The sequence below is a fragment of the Homarus americanus genome, unplaced genomic scaffold (assembly GCF_018991925.1).
Source record: "Homarus americanus isolate GMGI-L3 unplaced genomic scaffold, GMGI_Hamer_2.0 scaffold18570, whole genome shotgun sequence".
Classification (NCBI taxonomy): domain Eukaryota; kingdom Metazoa; phylum Arthropoda; class Malacostraca; order Decapoda; family Nephropidae; genus Homarus; species Homarus americanus.
In genome coordinates this window covers 1-22739 of record NW_024756586.1, presented here as the reverse complement: position 1 = coordinate 22739, position 22739 = coordinate 1, and the positions used below count along the sequence as shown (strand labels likewise).

The window sequence follows — 22739 nt, the reverse complement described above, 5'->3', positions numbered from 1 at the left end:
ATGGAGGCACAGAGTGATGGAGGTACAGACTGGTCGAGGTGTGGACTGATGGAGGTACAGAGGATGGAGGTACAGACTGTCGAGATGGGACTGGTGGAGGTACAGAGTGATGGAGGTACAGACTGGTCGAGGTGTGACTGGTGGAGGTACAGACTGATGGAGGTATAGAGGATGGAGATTCAGACTGCTGAGGTGTAGATCAAGGAGGCACAGAGTGATGGAGGTACAATCTGGCTGAGGGTGTGACTGATGGAGGCACAGAGTGATGGATGTACAGACTGTCGAGGTGACTGGTGAGGCACAGAGTGATGGAGGTACAAAGTGATGGGAGGTCAGTGATGGAGGTACAGACTGGCCGAGGTGGGACTGGTGGAGGCACAGGAGTGGTGGGAGGTACAGAGTGGTGGAGGTACAGAGTGATGGAGGCACAGAGTGATGGAGGCACAAAGTGATGGAGGCACAGAGTTATGGAGGCAAGAGGATGGAGGTACTGACTGGTCGAGGTGTGACTAATGGAGGTACAGAATGATGGAGGTACAGACTGGTCGAGGTGTGGACTGGTGGAGGCACAGAGTGATGGAGGTGCCAGACTGGCCGAGGTGTAGAGTGGTGGAGGTACAGAGTGATGGAGGTACAGACTGGTCGAGGTGTGGACTGGTGGAGGTACAGAGTGATGGAGGTACTGACATGTGAGGTGTGGACTGGTGGAGGTACAGAGTGATGGAGGTACAGACTGGTCGAGGTGTGGACTGGTCGAGGCACAGAGTGATTGAGGTACTGACTGGTCGAGGACTGGTGGAGGTACAGAGTGATGGAGGTACAGACTGGTCGAGGTGTAGACTGGTGGAGGCACAGAGTGATGGAGGTACAGACTGGTCAGTGTGTGGACTGAGGAGGTACTGAGTGATGGAGGCAGAATGGTCGAGATGTGGACTGGAGAGGTACTGAGGATGGAGGCACAGACTGTGTGACTGGAGGAGGTACAGAGTGATGGAGGTACAGACTGGTCGAGGTGTGGGACTGGTGGAGGTACAGAGTGATGGAGGTAACAGACTGGTCGAGGGTGGACTGATGGAGGTACAGATTGATGGAGGTACAGACTGGCCGAGGCAGAGTGATGGAGGTACAGAGTGATGGAGGTACAGAGTGATGGAGGTCAGAGTACGAGGACAGACTGGTGGAGGTACAGACTGGTGATGCACAGAGGATGGAGGCACAGATTGGTCGAGGTGTAGACTGGATGGAGGTACAGAGTGATGGTGGGTACAGACTGGTCGAGAGGTGGGACTGATGGAGGTACAGAGTGATGGTGGTACAGACTGGTCTTAGGTGTGACTGGTGGAGGCAGAGGATGGAGGTACAGACTGGTCGAGGTAGACTGGTGGAGGTACAGAGTGATGGAGGTACAGAGTGATGGTGGTACAGACTGGTCAAGGTGTGGACTGGAGGAGGTACAGAGTGATGGAGGTACTGTTGGTCGAGGTGTGGATCGGTGGAGGTACAGAGTGATGGAGAGGGAGACTGAGGAGGTACAGAGTGATGGAGGTACAGACTGGCCGAGGTGTAGACTGGTGGGAGACAGAGGATGGAGGTACAGAGTGACGAGGTACAGAGTGATGCAGGTACAGAGTGATGCAGGCAGAGTGATGGAGGTACAGAGTGGGGGAGGAAGAGAGTGATGGAGGGCAGAGGATGGAGGTACAGAGTGATGGAGGTACAGAGTGATGGAGGTACAGAGGATGGAGGTACAGAGTGATGGAGGTACAGAGTGGTGGAGGTACAGACTGTCGAGGTGTGGACTGGTGGAGGTACAGAGTGATGGAGGAAGGTGATGCAGGTACAGAGGATGCAGGTACAGAGTGATGGTGTGCGAGTGGTGGAGGTACAGAGTGATGGAGGTACAGAGTGATGAGGTACAGAGTGATGGAGGTACAGAGGATGGAGGTACAGAGTGGTGGAGGCTGTAGAGTGATGGATGACAAAGATGGAGGACAGAGTGATGCAGGTACAGAGTGGTGGAGGTACAGAGGATGCAGGTACAGAGTGATGGAGGTACAGAGTGATGGAGGCAGAGGATGGAGGTACAGAGGGGGAGGGCAGAGTGATGGACGGACAAAGTGATGGAGGTACAGAGTGGAGGAGGTACAGAGTGGTGGGAGGTACAGAGTGATGGAGGGACAGAGTGGTGGAGGGACAGAGGATGGAGGGACAGAGGATGGAGGGACAGAGTGATGGAGGTACAGAGTGGTGGAGGTACAGAGGATGTGGAGGGACAGAGTGGTGAGGTACAGAGTGATAGAGGTACAGACTGTCGAGGTGTGGACTGATGAGGTACAGAGTGATGGAGGTCACAGAGTGATGGAGGAGACATGAGATTGATGGAGGTACAGAGTGGTGGGAGGGACAGAGGATGGAGGGACAGAGTGATGGAGGTACAGAGTGATGGAGGTACAGAGTGGTCGATGTGTGTGGACTGATGGAGGTACAGAGTGATGGAGGTACAGAGTGATGGACGCAGAGATGGAGGTACAGAGTGTTGGAGGTACAGACTGATGGAGGGACAGAGGATGTGGTGGACAGAGTGATGGAGGTACAGAGTGATGGAGGTGCAGAGGGGAGGTACAGAGTGATGGAGGTACAGGTGGATGGAGGTACAGAGGAGGAGGTACACAGAGTGGAGGGACAGAGTGCAGGCAGAGTGGACGGGATGCATGACTGGAGTGAGGGACTGGAGGAGGTAAGAGTGATGGAGGTACAGACTGGCCGAGGTGTAGACTGGTGGAGGTACAGAGTGATGGGGGTACAGACTGGTCGAGGTGTGGAGACTGGTGGAGTGCACAGAGTGATGGAGGCACAGAGTGATGGAGGTACAGACTGGTGTAGGTGTGACTGGTGGAGGCACAGTGATGGAGGTAGTGACTGGTCGAGGGGTGACTGGGGAGGTACAGAGGATGGAGGTACAGACTGGTCGAGGGAGACTGGTGGAGGTACAGAGTGATGGAGGGCACAGATCACTGAGGTGTGGGATCTGGAGGTACAGACTGATGGAGGCACAGAGGATGGAGGTACAGACTGGTGTAGGTGGACTGGTGAGGCACAGAGGATGGAGGAAGTGACTGGTCGAGGGGTGGACTGGTGGAGGCACAGAGTGATGGAGGTACAGACTGGTCAGAGGTAGATCTGGAGGTACAGAGGATGGAGGCTACAGATTGTCGAGGTGGACTGGTGTGTAGGTGGACTGGTGGAGGAGGAGAGTGATGAGGTAGTGACTGTCGGAGGTGACTGGGAGGACAGAGTGATGGAGGTACAGACTGTCGAGGGGACTGGTGAGGTCAGAGTGATGGAGGCAGACTGGTCGAGGTGTGGGATAGGAGGCAGAGGATGGAGGTACAGAGGATGGAGGTACAGAGTGATGGAGGCAGAGGATGGAGGTACAGACTGGTCGAGGTGTGGACTGATGGAGGTACAGAGTGATGGAGGTATAAAGTGATGGAGGTACGCAGATGGGGGTACAGACTGGTCGAGGTGTAGACTGATGGAGGTACAGAGTATGGAGGTACAGAGGATGGAGGTACAGACTGGTCGAGGTGTGACTGGTGGAGGCACAGAGTGATACAGGTACAGACTGTCGAGGTGTGGACTGATGGAGGTACAGAGTGATGGAGGTACAGAGTGAGAGGTACAGAGTGATGGAGGTACAGACTGGTCGAGGTGGGACTGTGGAGGTACAGAGATATAGGTACAGAGCTGAGGTGTGGACTGATGGAGGTACAGAGTGATGGAGGTAAAGTGATGGAGGTACAGAGTGATGGAGGTACAGACTGGTCGAGGTGTAGACTGATGGAGGACACAGAGTGATGGAGGTACAGAGTGATGGAGGTACAGACTGGTCGAGGTGTAGACCTGATGGAGGTACGAGAGTGATGGAGGTACTGACTGATGGAGGTACAGAGTGATGGAGGACAGACTGGTCGAGGTGGGACTGGTGGAGGTACAGAGGATATAGGTACAGACTGTCGAGGGGTGGACTGATGGAGGCACAGAGGATGGAGGTAAAAGTGATGGAGGTACAGAGTGATGGAGGTACAGACTGGTCGAGGTGTAGACTGATGGAGGTACAGAGTGATGGAGGTGACAGAGTGATGGAGGTGCAGACTGGTCGAGGTGTAGACTGATGGAGGTACAGAGTGAGGAGGTACTGACTGATGGAGGTACAGACTTGTCGAGGTACAGAGTGATGGAGGTACAGAGTGATGGAGGTACAGACTGGTGGAGGCACAGACTGGTGAAGGTACTGACTGAAGGAGGTACAGAGTGATGGAGGTACTGACTGATGGAGGTACAGACTGGTCGAGGTACAGACTGGTCGAGGTACAGACTGATGGAGGTTCTGACTGATGGAGGTACTGACTGATGGAGGTACAGAGTAATGGAGGTACTGACTGATGGAGGTACTGACTGATGGAGGTACAGACTGGTCGAGGTACAGACTGGTCGAGGTACAGACTGGTGGAGGTACAGAGTGATGGAGGTACAGACTGGTCGAGGTGCGACTGGTGGAGGCAGAGTGATGGAGGTACAGACTGGTCGAGGTACAGACTGGTGGAGGTACAGACTGGTGGAGGTACTGACTGAAGGTAGTACAGACTGGTCGAGGTACAGACTGGTGGAGATACTGACTGGTGGAGGTACAGACTGATGGAGGTACAGACTGGTCGAGGTACAGACTGGTCGAGGTACAGACTGGTGGAGATACTGACTGATGGAGGTACAGAGTGATGGAGGTACTGACTGATGGAGGTACAGAGTGATGGAGGTACTGACTGATGGAGGTACAGACTGGTGGAGGTACTGATTGGTGGAGGTACAGACTGGTGGAGGTACTGACTGGTGGAGGGCCGACGGGAGGCACAGACTGGTGGAGGCACAATGGAGGTACAGACTGATGGAGGTACAGACTAATGGAGGTACAGACTAATGGAGGTACAGAGTGATGGAGGTACAGACCAATGGAGGTACAGACCAATGGAGGTACAGACTGGTGGAGGTACAGACTGATGGAGGTACAGACTGGTGGAGGTACTGATTGGTGGAGGTACAGACTGGTGGAGGTACTGACTGGTGTAGGTACTGACTGGTGGTGGTACAGACTGGTGGTGGTACAGACTGGGTGGAGGTACAGACTGGTGGAGGTACAGACTGGTGGAGGTACAGACTAATGGAGGTACAGACTGATGGAGGTACTGACTAATGGAGGTACAGACTAATGGAGGTACAGACTAATGGAGGTACAGACTAATGGAGGTACAGACTAATGGAGGTACAGACTGATGGAGGTACAGACTGATGGAGGTACAGACTGATGGAGGTACAGACTGGTTGAGGTACAGACTGATGGAGGTACTGACTGGTGGAGGTACAGACTGATGGAGGTACAGACTGATGGAGGTACAGACTAATGGAGGCACAGACTGATGGAGGTACACATTAAAAGTCTCTTATATTACTTGTTAAAGTAGTTTTATTTACTGTTATTGTCTACCGTCATGACAACTTCTATAAGGACATTGACTTTACCAGACCACATTATTTACACTCAAAAGGCCAAACAAACAAAGAATGTACTGCCCTTCTAGCTAGATAAACATTTCTAATTCAATCTCAAGTACAGTAAATCCTCTATTTATAGGACTATATGGAGAGGAATGTGTGTTACATGAAGATGAAAAGGCGTTATACCGGGGTTTATTAGACGTGAAAATCCCATCTCACGGATTACATTATATGGAGAGGAAAATTCGTTATGTGGAGGTTTCATTGTAACTTTATAATAGACTTAACTAAATTACAGCCAGAATTACAGAGAAAAATTCATTTCATATGGTTGTGGATTATATTTGACCTTTGACTGGCTTGAAACGTCAGGTCATGTTAGGTTAGGTTTGGTTTGGTTTGGTTTGGGTGGTTAGGTTATGTTTGGTTAGGTTAGGTTTGGTTAGGTTAGGTTAGGTTTGGTTAGGTTAGGTTAGGATAGGTTAGGTTTGGTTAGGTTATGTTTGGTTAGGTTAGGTTAGGTTAGGCTAGGTTAGTTTAGGTTAGGTTAGATCAAGGATCATATCCTAGTAAGGATATTTCAAACATTTGATTTACCCATAATGCACAGAATCGTGGTATGACTGTTGTAAACAGGCATCATCTTGACTTGAGTACAGAGTAAAGACAGTGTAGTTAAGAGTGTCACCAATAAAAATTACACCATTGTATCCAAGGAGTGTACCGACCCGACAACTTCCTACGGCAAAATCTGGTGCAGCATGTATTGTATTATCTGTGTTCAAGCATTCTAGTCCTTGCTATATAAAATCAGGAAATATGTCATTTCTCATTCGTACTACTTCATACTAGTTCCTTTGGCATAGGAAATGGGTTGCATTAGCTCAGTTTCAAAAACAGGAGCGACCAGATAAGAAGAGATGGGACTTAGCCTCAATATCAGCACATAATACTTCTCATAGGGTGTACTCCTTAAGTAAAGAAGTCCTTTTTAACGATACATTAGTTTAACTGGAATGTATGTAGATATCCAGGTATCTACAGGAAGGTGAGACATTCGTCTTCCCATATGTAGCCAAAAAGAACTCCGAATATATTTGATAATCTTCAAAAAATGAAAGTTATGTTCATCGGTACGTGGGTTTCAGGTGTCAACACTGTGCTTAATTTAGGACGTGAGGGAAGATTTCTTGTAGTTTCTTAATTCTGCAATATCAGTCAATATCAGGTCATTCAGAAGACCATTATACATTGTTCTTGCCACGTCTGACAAAAAACAAAACAATAATATAAGAAAAACATGGTTACATAACTTAATTTACCAGCGACGGTCGTGGTGTTTAACACCGAGAGATATTTGCTCTATTTTCTTAAGTGTACATTGTAAGACAATATCTAGTTTTCCCGAGTATCCTCAGATATTCACTTTGCCAGGTCTGGCAAAAGAAAGATCTTTAAATTGCTAAAAAGTAAAAAAAAGTGGAGTTGCTTCGTCCATGTCATCAGCGAAAAGCCTGGTGTTTCCTTGTAATATTTTTTTTTTGCTATAACACCTATATTTTGGAGTACTATGAAAATATAGGGCATTCATTTTATTATACCTGGCCACAGAAAAGACTTAGCCTGACAACTATCCTCAAAAAAATTAAACAATCAAACGTCAACCAAGGCGTCACCATATGTGACTGCTCCCAACTCACTATAGGACGGTTAGGTTAGGTCAGGTCAGGTTAGGTTAGGTTTGGTGTGAACTTGGGTTGTCTATTTATTTGAGATTGTGAATCATATTACGTATTATTAAGTTTCTTATTCTTTTGTTCTGCTGATAATATCCTAACCCATTGAGAACGGTGACTTAACCCTTGAGTCATTGTATTGAAGGTGTTAAGTTATTCTAGTCAAGGAGTCAAGTCATTGTACTCAAAGGATTAGATCATCTTACTCAAGAGGTTAAATTATCGTAGTTAAGTCATAAGTCACTGTGCTCAAGGGGTCAAGTCATTGTATTCAAGGGGTTAAGTCATTTACTCAAGGGGTTAAGTCATTGTACTAAAGAAGTTAAATCATTGTATTCGAGGGGATAAGTACTGTAGAAGACTCACACAACACACAATGATCATTACACATTGAACATCACCAAAGAATACTACCACATAAAAATCGACCCCCTAATACCTACAAACCACCCCTGACATTACATTATTGTTAATTTCAACCAAAACTATAATAACATATCATTATAAACAAAAAAAACTACTATAATACAGGATAATTCAAAAGTCCTTGTACACCTGCAGCTATTACCAGTACAGTTATTTACCTTGATCTATTTATAACAGTGTAGGTATAACGAGGAACAACCTAACTACAGGTGTGTATTATTATTCACGACAGGTAGACAGGGAATCCTCGCTCACCCTGTAGTTAAAAACAATCAAGGTGGTGCTCATAAAGCCTTCTGGTGAACACTAAGAACATGTGTCTCGGAAAATAGGCAAAATTTCCTTTATCTATTAATCTAATCCTTTATCTATCAATCTAACCATATATCTATCAGACTAATCATCTATCTATCAGTCTAATCCTCCATCTATAAGTCTAATTCTCTATTTATCAGTCGAATCCCTTTTCTATCAGTCTAATCTTCTATCAGTTATAATCCTCTATCTAACCGTCGAATCCTTTATCTATCAACCAAATCCTCTATATATCAGCCAAATCCTTTAACATTCGATCTAATCCTCTATCTATCAGTCTAATCCTCAATCTGTCAGTCTAATCTTCTATCAATCCTATCCTCAATCTGTCAGTCTAATCTTCTATCAATCCTATCCTCAATCTGTCAGTCTAATCTTCTATCAATCCTATCCTCAATCTGTCAGTCTAATCTTCTATCAATCCTATCCTCAATCTGTCAGTCTAATCTTCTATCAATCCTATCCTCAATCTGTCAGTCTAATCTTCTATCAATCCTATCCTCAATCTGTCAGTCTAATCTTCTATCAATCCTATCCTCAATCTGTCAGTCTAATCCTCTAGCGATTGAATCCTCTATCTATCATCTCTTAAGGCTTCTTTGTTTAGCCTCGCTTGGCCAAGATCACTTTATAGGGTTTAGCAAAATTGAAGAAAGGTTTGGAGGGATCACTGTCCGTCGAGAGCTGCACGTTAGGGGGAGGCGAGATGGTGAACCTCTGCAACAGCGCCGACACGAAGATAAACAACTCCATGCGGGCCAGAGATTCTCCCAAACACTGACGTCGACCTGTGTGTGATGAGAGAGATAGAGATGCAGTGTTAGATATGGAGAGAGATGATGATGAGAGACTTCCTAATAGAGATAAGGGTGAGAAAGAGAAAGAGAGAATTCCTAGTATAGACAAAGGTTCTAAAATGAAAATGACATTGTGCGAACTGTGGACCCCTAAGTGACTGACCTAAAGAAAAGGGCAAGAATCCATCTTTCTTGTTGAGGAGTTTCCCCTGTTGGTCGAGGAAATGGTCAGGGTTGAAGTCTTGTGGTCGCTCCCAGTACCTCGGGTCATGATGGCATCCCTCAATACATGCCATAAACAGTGTCCCCTGTAGGGAAATACACCCATCATTATCATTCCTTAATATACCATGATGTATTGACCATGAAGATTAGATATCATAGCTTATTTTTTCTAATTATTATATACACAAACGCTAAACTAACCTAAACTGCCTAATATGATGTAATTTAACTTAACCTAACCTATTCTAGCATATAACCTAAAATAACAACCTAACCTAATTAAATTTAATCTAATCTAACCTGACTTAATCTAACCTAACCTAACATAACATAACAACCTAACCCATTTTAATTTAAACCAATCTAACCTAAACTAATCTAACCTGACCTAACCTAACCTAACATAACATAACATAACCTCACATAACCTGACCTAACCTAACCTAACCTAACATAACCTCACATAACATAACCTAACCTAACCTAACCTCACATAACATAACCTAATTTAACCCACCCTACATCAGGTTAGGTTAGGATTGTAATAGCACTTTTATTTTACTTCTTCTTTTCTTTCTTCTTAATTCTCATTACTCTAATTTCTTTCCTTCATTCTCTGTACACGCGTGAGATGGAGGAAGTGAGGTGGGAGTGAGAGGAGGGAGGAGGTACGAGAGGAGAGCGAGAGGAGGGAGGAGGAGCGAGAGGAGGGAGGGGGAGGCTGATCTGTGGTTAGGCCGGCTTCACACCCAAACGGGAGAGAGGAGAGGGAGAATGGACGGGAACGATGATAAAGGGTGAACGGGAATAACATGCGATAACTGAGACACTGAGGGAAACAGGTGAGTTGTATTGTTATTCAGGACTCACTGTATCGCGGCACACCACCAAGACACTTAGGAGGACATATTCTTCTCAATACACAAGGAGGGAATTGAGAACTAATCATAAAGGTTCTTCGTTTATTAATGACGTTACTCAGAATAGAGAGTTACACTTTCAAAACAATAACCTATTCCCCTGGCTAGTTAAAAAGGGGTCACATGAATTGCAGTTTATTTCGTGAAACGGATAATCCTTAAGTGTACTTACTTTGAGATACATTTATATCGCCATGCTGAAAACCTGCCCACCCACTGCGTCTTTTTTTTTTAAGGAATTAGCCCACCGGGGCACAGGTCGAAAGACCCACAACGGAGCCTAGGAGGGGAAAAATAAGAACAGCAAGAAATTAAAAATAGAAAAGAAAAAGGTTATACTGTATTAATCTACACCACGAAGATGCCGGAAAACCAGCTTTTTAAAGTAAGTCAGATTGTGTAAGTATGGAAACACAGAAGAAGGCAGAGCATTCCACAGTTTGGCTCTGTGAGGAAAGAAGGATGTACTATAACGGGTTATTCTAGTGTGACCGACATCCACAGAGAAACGGTGGGCACCGCGGGCAAGACGTGTGTTTCGAGCCCACGGCCTTGCCGGCGGTACACAGGATGCCAAATCCACCGAACATTGCCCGTTAAAGTACCGGTAAAAGAGAGAGCGTGAAGCAACAATGAGGCGAAGAGAAAGAGAAGAAGGATTGTCAATTAAAGGAAGAGCGTTAATAAGACGAAATGCCTTTGATTCCACCCTATCTAACAGTTGGACAGAAGAAGAGCCACCCCAGACATGAGAGCAGTACTCCAAGTTAGGACGAATGAATCCCTTATAAACTTGAAGCAACTGCTCAGGAGTGAAGTAGTTACGGCATCTGTACAGCATTCCCAACTTTCAGGAGGCAGCCTTAGCAATGGTGTTAATGTGTGACTTCCATGACATATTGGAGGAAATGGTGAGGTCTAACATATCTATTTCAGAATTTGGCAGAATGATAGCGTCCTAAAATGTAATTGGTGGGAGATCATCTAATTAAAGAAAGTGTAATTGGTAAATACCGAGTTTTATTACTATTGAATTTAACCAAGTTTGTACCTCCCCATTCAGAGATGCTGCAGAGATCCGCAATGATAGAAGTAATGATATCAGCTCTAGAAACAGATCTACTTTGAGAGTTAGGGGAAAGGGGAAAATGTGAAGAAGATTGAAGAGTAGAATCACCATCGTAAGAATGGATAGAATTAGTTGTAGTGTGAAGTAAACCATTGATACAAAGAAGGAAGACAGTTGGTGAAAGAACAGAACCCTGTGGGACATCACTAGTGGTAGAGATAGAGCAAGAGAGCGATCCCCCGACAACAACTGCCATGGATCGGTTCTCAAGGCAGCTAGAGATTAAAAAACAAAGTGCGGGAGAGAAACCATAAGAGGGAAGTTTATAAAGCAAAGACTTGTGCATTGGAGATGTCGAGGGCCACGATGAAAGTTTCCCATAATCCTTAAGATGGGTGAAATAGGAGAGCAGATCACCAGTAGATCTCGCCTGGCGAAAGCCATACTGGTGACCCGACAAAAAAGAATGGCATTCAAGGTGACGGAGAAAATGGGAGTTCAAGATAGTTTCGAAAATCTTAGACAGGGATGAAGTTAAGGTAATGGGTCAATAACTAGAGGGATTAGAATGGTCACCCTTCTTCGGGATAGGCTGAACCAAAGCATGCTTCCAAGAAGAGGGAAAAGTTTGGTTTTTGAGGCAGAGGCGAAAGAGGCGAGCAAGCACAGGGGCCCGAGCTTCAGCACGCTCCCTCAGAACACGAGGGGGTATTCCGTCCGGTCCATTTGCCTTACTCACATCCAACCTGGATAACACACCGGCAACCCTGCGAGTGGAGATTATAGGAAAGTGCGTAGGTTCAGTAGGAGGTGTAGGGGTAGGACGGATAGAGTGGGAATCGTCTAAGGTGGAATTAGAGGAGAATAAGGTGCCAAAAGGATTGGCTTTGTCAGGGGGAGAGTTGGCTATAGAGTTATCAAGTCGGAAACGAGGAGGAAAATAAGGAATGCAGCTCACAGATATTTTTGGTTAAGGACCATAAGGATTTGCTAGAAGAAGAGTTAGTCAGTTTGGCCCTACGATTACAACGATTCCTAGAAGTAATGAAAGAGGTGTGGGTAATAGGAGAAGGAGATAGTTTCATAGCTCGATATGCCCTATCTCTCACCCTGCATGCAAGAGAGCAGGAGCGATCTAACCATGATTGTAAAGTAAAGTTTTGGTAGAAGATGGGATAAATTCACTCATACCGCCCTGTATAACCCCAGCAATGCTGTCAGCACATACCGAGGCGTCCCGAGTGGAAAAGCAACAGTCATCCCAAGGAAAGTCAGTGAAGAATTCTCGCAAGGATTGCCAGCTTGCCCTCCGATGGTGTCATAGTTGACTTTAGAGGAGGGTGAGGGAGGTGGTCGTGCCCAGTTTGATTTAATAGAAATAAGATTGTGATCAGAAGACCCTAAGGGGGCAAAAATTTGCTATGAATAGTGTGAGGGGTTAGAGGTAAAACAAAGATCAAGAATGTTAGCAAGTTGATCGTGTCGATCAGGAACGCGTGTAGGGTATTTGATAATTATTTGTTCCAAATCATCAAGTTGGGAAAAATAGAGTGCCTCAACTCCACCTGGGTCATCCCTTGCAGAGCCAAGCCACTCTCTGTGATGTGCATTGAAATCCCCTAGGTAGAGGATCTCGGTGTTGGGGTGTGTGGACAGCAACGACTCATGGCAAGAAGTGAGATAGTCAAAGAGTTCGGAATAGTTGGTAGAATTGGGAGAACAGTATAGGAAACAGAAAAATAGTCACAGTTGGTAGAGATATTTTGAGCCAGATGACATCATAAAGGGGAGATTCAAGATCCGTGAGTCGGGCTATAGGTGTACGTGTGTTGCAGTAGGCGCATACACCTCTCTTAGAACGGAAGGAGGTATAAAAGTTGTAGTTGGAGACTTGAAAAGGTTTGGGTGAAGCTGCTTTGGTCAGTTGAAGTTCGGAAAGTAGTAAGAGGTCGGGCGAAGAGGTTAATAGATGGTGCTCCACAGAAGGAAAATTGAGTCTCAGTCCGCGAATTTGGGAAAGATGAAGTGTGTAAAAAGCCGATCCTCCAGCAACCGCGGTGGCGTCAGTTGAGGCTCCAATAACTTGATAATCAAGTCGTGCCCTGAGCCCGGTTATATTTGTTGTGTTGTCAATAGTAAGATAGACAATTGAGACCCTGCAATTGTGTATAAATGAGGCAGAAAGACAGATCAGCAACCTGGGGCTTGGTCACAATTCTCTTGATGCCATATGGCAGCAGGATCTACCATTAGACAATACAGTATGCTTCCAATATCTTCCCAGGCGGCAGTACCTCCCTGTTTGATAGCTGCGCACTACCTATTACACTTCACTACCTCTAACCAGACTGTGTGTTTGAAAACTGAGTGCCCTTCTTGCTGGGGCACAAACTCAGCTTCCAGCCATTCAGCACAGTTAGGCCTATGATGTCACACTCAGAGGTCACTGTGATTGGCTCTTGCCTCAGGCTTCTCAGGCACTCATAGATTCGGCGGGAACACTGTCGTAAAGGCGTTATGGCGAGTAAATTTTTTCTATGCTGAATTTTCCTACGTATTTCATCTAATACATGACACAATTTACTCTAAAAAACCATGGCATTGTTACAGGATAGCAGTGGGAGGTAGGTTAGGTTAGGTTAGGTTAGGATGGGTGTGGGATGGCGGAAGGTTAGGTTAGCTTAGCATTTGGGTGTTTAATCATCAGATGAACAAAAGAACATAAGAACATAGGAACATAAGAATGGAAAAAAACTGCAGTGGGTCTATTGGGCTAAACTGAGCAGTCCCGTTTACACCCAACCCCTATCTCTCATATAATCCGTCCAACCTATATTTGATGCTATCCAGCGTATTTGTGTTAATGATTAAGTTTGGTAACTTGTCCCACTCATCCTCTACTCTATTTCCAAACCAATGTTTATCTATCTCGTGCCTACGTCTAAATTTGCCTAATTTGAAACCATTGCTACGAGTTCGTTCCTGGAGGGATAATTTAAGTACAGTACCTTTGAATTATCACCTATGTTTAACCCTGACTTCCGTTTATACACCTCATTCATATCAGCCCTCACTCTCAAGGAAGTGCAAAATCAGATGCTTTAATCTATCTCTCTCCTCAAGGTTACTAATGCCCGGGATTGGTCTTGTCATCCTCCTCAGTATGCTTTCTAAAGGTTGTACAGTATATCCACTTTGTAGTACGGTGACCAGAACTGAACTGCTTAATGCAGATGAGGTCTCACAAGAGCAGGATATAGTTTTGGGATAACCTCGCTAGTCTTGTAACTAATACTCCTTTGTATGATGAACCCAAGTACTATGTTAGCTTTATTTCCAGCAAATGCGTATTGTTCTCTTGGATTAGATTCCTACTTATCATTACACCTAAATATTTCTTACAGTCGTATCTCTCTCTCTCTTTATATATATATATATATATATATATATATATATATATATATATATATATATATATATATATATATATATATATATATATATATATATATATGCTGATAACCACAAGGAAAGAAGAAAACACGAAGTTCCTGTAGGTTATGTATGTATGCTACTGTGCCAAGTAGCAACCTTGTAAATAAGCTACTGTGCCGAGTAGCATTTATATATATAATTACGTGGCAACACTGCACGCGTTATGTGGCAACATTGCCCCGAGGCTGCCATATGGCAAGGCAGTCTCAGTCTGACTGTGTGAGCCGTGCATGGCACACGCTAGTCACCGCTTGTATTTCTCCCATCTGAATAAATGGACTTCAGTGTTACCCGGTGTTTCCCTACCCATCACTACATTCTTCGGAGAACACTTGTAACCATCATGGCGCAGTGACTAGGATCTGTGGACTTACAATGTGTGAACAATGCCGACGGTTACATCTGCCGGCGATATGCCCGTCGACTCATAGTGTGTTGTGTTGTGTTCGCTGTGTTTCGCCGCGATGTGCAGTGTTGGGCCGTCACAGTGCTTTTTAGTGATGGTGGCAGTGTTAGTGTCAGTGTATTAGTGTGTGTCTAGAGCTGAGAGTTGAGCATTGGCCTGTTTTTTGTGGTACCCACGGAGCACGCAGGCGTACACCCTTCTCGTGTGACATCCGGGAAGACACTGACGGTCTCACCCCGCTGGCGGCTCTAGCCACGGGCATTAAGGCCACCACGAAGTGCTCTCTCAGACACACACACACACTCGCACGCACGCACTCACTCACGGACAGAACAGTGGACTCTATGCGTTATTTCTGCGCTGTTTATGTCATATATATGTGGTTCGAGCTGTTGAGGCGCCACTTTATATACTAAACAGTGCAGTCCACGCACACACTAAGATGGGCTGTAAGAAGGGACAACGTCAAGATGGGAGACACGACTCCCCACCACCTTCCCCTCCACCGGGCGCAGACTCTCATCCTCCACCTCCAGTGACGGACATTGCCACAATTCTGAGGTGGATGGACGACCGGGACGAGAGACGCAGAGAGATGGAACTTCAGAGGGAGGAGACACGAAGAGAGGAGGAAAAGTTGCGTTTTGAGGCACTATTGGCGACCCTGGCGCTAACCCACCCTCCCTCACTCGCAGGTAGCGCGCATCAAGGAGCCAATAACCTCCCTCCTCCACCACACCAGCGTCCTCCAGGTACTCTTGCCTCCAAACAAACAGTTCCCAAGGTATCTGTTCAACCCCCACCCGCCCTCTCACCAGACGTCACGTTTCAGCTTTTTCGTGAGTGGAGGCGGCGTTGGACAGATTACTCCACGATGGTGGACCTTGACAGCACGCCTCCGAACAAACAGCTCATCCAACTGCGGATGTGTTTGTCGCTGGAGACCCAGAGAGTTTTGGAGCACACGTTGCAAGTGCCTCCCGATTGTACCTCTTCAGTGACGGATGTGCTCGACCTTTTACAGGAGCATCTTAAGGGTCGGAATAACGAAGCTTTGCGTCGCCGCGCCTTCACCAGCTGCAAGCAGGGGGAGAACGAATCCTTTGACGACTTTTTTGTACGCTTGATGAGTTTGTCAGAGGAGATTGACGTCTGCAAGGCGCACAGCCAGGAATGTGAGGAATCCTGGATCAAGCACGGGATCTTGACAGGTGTCAGGCATGAAGAGATGGTGCAGCGACTCATCCCCCTGGACGCTTCCTCCACACTCCAGGTGGTAGTGACTGAATGTCGGTCGTATGAGGCCACCAAGTCCGCCACCCCTGCCTTACGGGCCCCACCTGCTGTGAGAGCTATCTCACAATACAAGAAGGATAAGAAGGCGGGCAACAACGTGAAGGCTGCCGCACGTTCTTCCACGCCTCCGCCTAGTGCTTCCTGTGGCAGCTGTGGAAAGCAGCACAGCCCCAAGACATGCCCGGCCGCCGACGCACTGTGTCGTGGATGTGACCGTAAGGGCCACTGGTCTAACACAGACAGGGGCCCTGCACGAGGCCGCAAGTGTCAGGCCTGCGGTCGCTACGGACACTACAAGTGCTGCCGCCAACCCATGCCCAAAAGCCCGAGACGAGGAGGAAAGCAGTGCACTTCCCTCGGGTGGTTTGCACGCAGCCCCCTTCAGATGGCCCACGCAGCCCCAAGCAGCAGCGGAGTCACATCAGGAGGGTGGACTCTACCACAGGCCCCAGGGCTACCCCTTCCCCTACCATCCGCGTCGCCGTCACACACGGTGATGTGTCAGGTCACATCGAGGTGATACCGGACACCGGCGCTGATACTACGGTGATTGGGTTGAAGCACCTACAGAAGCTGGGCCTCACCAAACGCGGCCTGGGACCACCGCCGCAGCTGCAGTACTACAATGCGGACGGTTCCCAGATGCCGGACGCTGTGGGCTCCTTTCAAGCCGAGATCACCTACGGCGACAGGTCGTGTCACAGATGGATCGACGTGCAGCCTACTCTCGCTACACCCTTGTTTTCGTGGGAGTACTGCAAGGAGTTAGGCGTGGTGCCCAGAGACTTTCCTGAGCAGTTCCCAGCTGCTTGGTACACCGCCAGCAGGGTGCGGGAATCAATGAGCGACGCGCCTGGCGCTGCCGCACAGAGCTGCCCAGAACCCGTGTCCACTCCCGCCCCGCCTCCACCCAAGTTACGGCTGCTTCCTCTTCACAGCAAGACCTTCTCCTTCAGCCACAAGGGCCTACTTCCTGAAGGAGTACTCGGATGTGCTGGTGACGAAGGAGGCCCTACGGACCGCGCCACTGAAGGCTATGGCGGGTCCGCCTATAAGGATACACCTGCGGGAAGATGCACAGCCGTTTGCCATACACACTCCCCGGTTGATTCCTCTCGCCTTCAGGGATTCAGTCAAGAAGGAACTGGATTCCATGGTGGCCCAGGGTGTCATCGTACCCGTTGGTGACGACCTGTCCCCTTGGTGCCACCCTCTAGTCGCTGTGGCTAAGACTAACGGTGGAGTGCGGATTACTACCGACTTGTCTAAGCTTAACAGCCAGGTGTCCCGTCCCGCCCACTCTTCACCCACACCTTTTGCAGCTATACGGAGTGTGGATCCGAAGGTACGGCACTTCTCGACGATGGACGCCCTCTGTGGTTACTGGCAGATCCCACTGAAGAAGGAGGATCAGCCACTGACCACTTTCATCACGCCTTACGGACTCTTCCGCTACTGCCGTGGCCCTATGGGATTCGCTGCTACAGGGGACGCCTTCTGTCTCCGTGGTGACATGGCACTTCAAGGCGTGACCAACTGTGTGAAAGTAGTGGATGACGTCCTCCTCTACGATGAGGACTACCTGACGCACCTTCGCCGCATCGACGAGGTACTGACCAGGTGTAGGACGCACGGCATCACTCTGAATGCCGAGAAGTTCGTCTTGGCCGCACCTGCAGTGTCTTTCGCCGGCTACCGACTCTCAAGGGATGGCATTGCTGCGGACCCGGAGAAAGTTCGCTCCATAGCAGACTTTGCAAAACCTGCCAACCTTACGGATCTCAGGCCTTTCATGGGCCTGGTGAACCAGCTGGCAGAATTTTCTCCTGACGTCTCCGCCGCTGCCGGGCCTCTCCGCCCCCTGATGAGCCCCAAGAGGACGTTCACGTGGACCCCTGACCACGACCTCACCTTTCATAAGATGAAGGAGGCCCTGTCAAGTCCACCTATCCTCGCTACTTTCGACCCAGCGCTCCCCACCGTCCTCCAGACAGACGCCTCGCGCTTGTACGGGGTTGGTTACGCTCTTCTCCAGGATCACGGTGGAGGAAAGTACCGGCTCGTACAGTGTGGCTCTCGCTTCCTCACCGATGCTGAGTCTCGCTACGCTACCATCGAGTTGGAGCTGCTGGCAGTGGTATGGCCCTCATCGAAGTGCAAGTTTTACTTGATTGGCCTACAGCACTTTGTCCTCATCACAGACCACAGGCCCTTGGTCCCCACTCTTAGTCACTATTCGCTGGACGCCATCGAGAATCCCCGCCTCCAGCGCCTGAAGGAGAAGATTTTGGCCTTCGTCTTCACCGCGGCTTGGCACGCAGGTAAGGAATTGTGCATCCCGGATGCCCTCTCCCGCTCCCCAGTCAGCCGCCCTACACCTGAAGACGAGATGCTCAGCACCGAGGCCGGTTTCTCCGTCAGCAACATCGTCACCTTGCAGGCCGTACAGTCCCTCGCCAGCACCCAGGCCTCAGTGTCGCCACCCGACAGCGATCTGGCCCTTGAGGAACTACGGACCGCGGCACGCGACGACCCCTCCTACACTCAGCTCTTGGAGAGTGTGAGGACTGGGTTCCCTCGCGACCGTTTTGACCTCCACAACGCCCTACGCCCGTATTGGAAGATACGTGAGGACCTCTACGCAGATGGGGACCTCGTCCTGTACGGTGCCCGTGTGGTCGTCCCTGCAGCTCTCCGTCGTCGCGTTCTGGCCCGCTTACACGACAGCCATCGTGGAGCAGAGGCCACCAAGCGCCGCGCAAGGCAGGCTGTGTACTGGCCCGGCATTGACGCGGATATCGTCAATACGGTCCGTGCCTGTGAGCCGTGCCAGATCATGCAGCCCAGTCAACAGCAGGAGCCCCTCTTGTGCGATGACGAACCCACCAGGCCCTTCGAGTCCGTGTCGGCTGATTTTTTCAGCACAGCTGGGAAACATTTCCTAGTTGTCACCGACCGACTCTCTGGCTGGCCTGTGGTGGTAATCTGTGGCTCGGACACGACGTCCGCGGCCACCATTCGTCACTTCCGGCACCTCTTTCGTGACCTGGGCGTCCCCGTACGTCTGCGGACGGACGGTGGGCCACAGTTCACCAGCCGGGACTTCACAGGATTCCTGGAGCGTTGGGGAGTCCGCCACATCGTGTCAACACCCCACTACCCACAGTCAAACGGCCATGCTGAGGCTGCGGTCAAGACAGTCAAGCACCTCATCCTCAAGGTGGCCCCTTCAGGCAACATAGACTGTGAGGCGTTTGACAAAGGACTCCTGGAGTTACGTAATACTCCCATCCACACAGGACGCTCCCCTGCCCAGATCCTGTATGGTCACCCTCTCCGCTCTTGCGTTCCTGCACACGCCAAGGCCTTTGCGAAGGAGTGACAGACCAGAGCCGAGAGCTGCGACCGCCGCGCCGCTTCACGTGCCCAGGACGCCAAGGCTCGGTATGACGACCGTGCCCGCCCTCTTCAGCCACTGGAGATTGGTGCCCTTGTCCGCGTCCAGGACCCGACGACGACACGTTGGGACAAGGTGGGCATAGTGATGGGCGTCGGCCGGTCGCGGGACTACAAGGTCAGGATGCCGAGTGGCCGTGTCTGGTGGAGGAACCGCCACTTCCTCCGGCCAGTCCCACCCCCTGCTGCTGGCCCCCTGACCGAGGACGAGTCACCTACACCTCACGAGGATCCACCCCACAGTGCACCTCGACGCTCAGAGCGACTTAGGACTAAGAAGTCTGCTCAAGACAAAGACTATGAGCGTGAGGGGGGAGGGAGATGTAGGTTATGTATATAAGCTACTGTGCCGAGTAGCAACCTTGTATATAAGCTACTGTGCCGAGTAGCACCTATGTATATAATTACGTGGCAACACTGCACGTGTTATGTGGCAACATTGCCCCGAGGCTGCCATATGGCAAGGCAGTCTCAGTCTGACTGTGTGAGCCGTGCATGGCACACGCTAGTCACCACTTGTATTTCTCCTATCCCTTAATAAACGGACTTCAGTGTTACACGGTGTTTCCCTACCCATCGCTGCATTCTTCAGGGAAAACTTGTAACCATCATATATATTTCATGTAGATCCACAATGAAAACTTGGATAAGATAAAATTTGATAAAATCACACGGGAAAATGGAAACAACGGAGCACCTTAGCTTTCGTCTTTATTCAAGACATCTTCAGAGGCAACTGGATTACATGGACAGAGAGAGGCTAAAATATACCTGGAGTATACCAAAATGTCAGTTTTTTCTGCTATGTTCTTAAGATGTCTACGTATTTGTGACTCTGAATTTATTGACGATGAATTGAAACACATTCGTTCCATTGCACAGAAACTCGGGTACCCTTCTGTGTTTGTTGATCGTTGTTTTAAAGGGGCTGAAAAATCCTTTCATTCCTCTCAAAACAGGCAAATTCCTACACTTAACAATATTTTGACTCTGCCCTATCGTAATGAATTTGTCCCGTTAGTTCGGTCCCTCGAGCTACTAAATATTAATGTTGTTTTCAAATATGACTCAACCATTACCAATATGTTAATAAGAAATAGCCAAAGTTTGAATGTAAATGGAAGTGTTTATTGTATTCCATGTAGCAAATGTAATTGTAATTATGTAGGACAGACAGGAAAAACACTGCAGCTCAGAATCAAACAACATAAATACAATATCAGAACAGCATCTGAAAGCAGTGCCTTGTTCGTTCATGTTAGGAATAATAATCATCCCATTGTTTGGGAAAAAAACTTAGAAGTATTTAAATCATCTTGTGTCACAGAAAGACTTCTGGTTGAAGCTAGTTTGATTAAGGAATTAAAATCAATAAACCTTAGTGACGGTCAGTTCAAAACTGATAATATGTTACATAAATTTATTTGTCAAAGGCCCAAGGTTAAAAATGCTTTGAAAACCTTTGATCTAGATGTATGATAGTTATTTAGTGGGTTCCTTATTTTTGACCTGACCTGACTAGTCACGTCACCCTCTTCTCTTAAGCTCCTCTACGTAAGTGTTGGTGTGGGGATTAGTGGATGACATCATTATGACCTGACCTGACCTGACCTTATGTTTTTAAGGTCACCCTGTATATTTATGCCTCTCTCTGTCCATGTAATCCAGTTGCCTCTGAAGATGTCTTGAATAAAGACGAAAGCTAAGGTGTTCCGTTGTTTCGCTTTTCCCGTGTGATTTTATCAAGATATATATATATATATATATATATATATATATATATATATATATATATATATATATATATATATATATATATATATATATATACCAAGAAGAAAAGAAACAAGTTCCCAAGCGCTGTGTAATTCACATCTTCAGGGGTGAGTACAGACTAGAGAGAAAATACAAACCAAGGTGAATATATACAGAGGGTGAGACCAGGTCCACAATGGTCAGGTATTAGGTAAGAACCCTACTAATCTTTAAATTGCACACAACGGTTGGTGGTCAGGTCAGATGGTCAGGTGACCCGGCCTTCTCACCTGGTTACAAATCTTCTTAATTACAAAACTGTCCAGCATGTACATGCCGTTACTCAAATTCATGTTCAATGCTTCGGTATGTTTAATAAGACTAGATTTTATGATGTTCCTACGATCAATTGAATTACATGGTAATATTGAGGAGGCATTATCCCAGTCACTGCAATGCTTGTTATCCCTCAATGAACAAACAGAGCATTGGATTCTGGCCTGTCCTAACACTGTATTTGTGTTGTTTAATTCTAGTTGCAAAATCTTTACCTGTCTGGCCTAAGTAAAACATATTACATTAGGTCAGATGGTCAGTGACCCGGCCTTTCACCTGGTTACAAATCTTCTTAATCATAAAACTGTCCAGCATGCATACGCTACACAAATCCATGTTCAGCTTCGGTATGCTTAATAAGACTAGATTTTAAGATGTTCACGATCAATTGAATTACAAGGAAATTGAGGAGGCATTATCCCAGTCACTGCAATGCTTGTTATCCTCAAATGAACAAACAGAGCATTGGATTCCAGCCTGTCCTAACACTGTATTTGTGTTGTTTAATTCTAGTTGCAAGACTTCACCTGTCTGGCCTAAGTAAAACATATTATTCCCTTGCAAGGAATTTTTATAAATGCAACCAATTGTGTTGTTGAATTCTTGATTAACATTGTTTACAGTGATGAGTTAAATGCCACATAGCTCCAGGTTTTAGTTGTGAAGGAATGTGAGAAATTTTTGTGAAATGGTCTGTAAAAGTCTCACACATTCCTTCACAACTAAAAAACCTGGAACGTCATAATGTGGCATTTAAAAACTCACACTGTTAGAACATGAGAAAATAAATGAGTCTGCATAGCCGATTGGCCTGATGGCAGCTCTTGTCGAGAGTTACTACCATTTCCTTATCGTCCATGAATCAATTCACCTCCTTTGAAACTTCAGAGTTCGCACTTCACAGCAAAGTTGTTAAGCTTGTTCCACTCTGGTCCACCAATTCATTCTGAACCA

The 22739-nt window shown here is 47.4% G+C and overlaps 1 long non-coding RNA gene across 1 annotated transcript; it reads right to left on the bottom strand.

Annotated features, from left to right (window-relative positions):
• Positions 1–5503: 5503 nt before the first annotated feature.
• Positions 5504–9324, bottom strand: LOC121856880. The gene is made up of 2 exons (XR_006087068.1): positions 8991–9324; positions 5504–8818 (listed from the first exon to the last, which is right to left on the bottom strand). It is a non-coding gene; the product is annotated as an uncharacterized LOC121856880 (long non-coding RNA).
• Positions 9325–22739: the final 13415 nt, after the last annotated feature.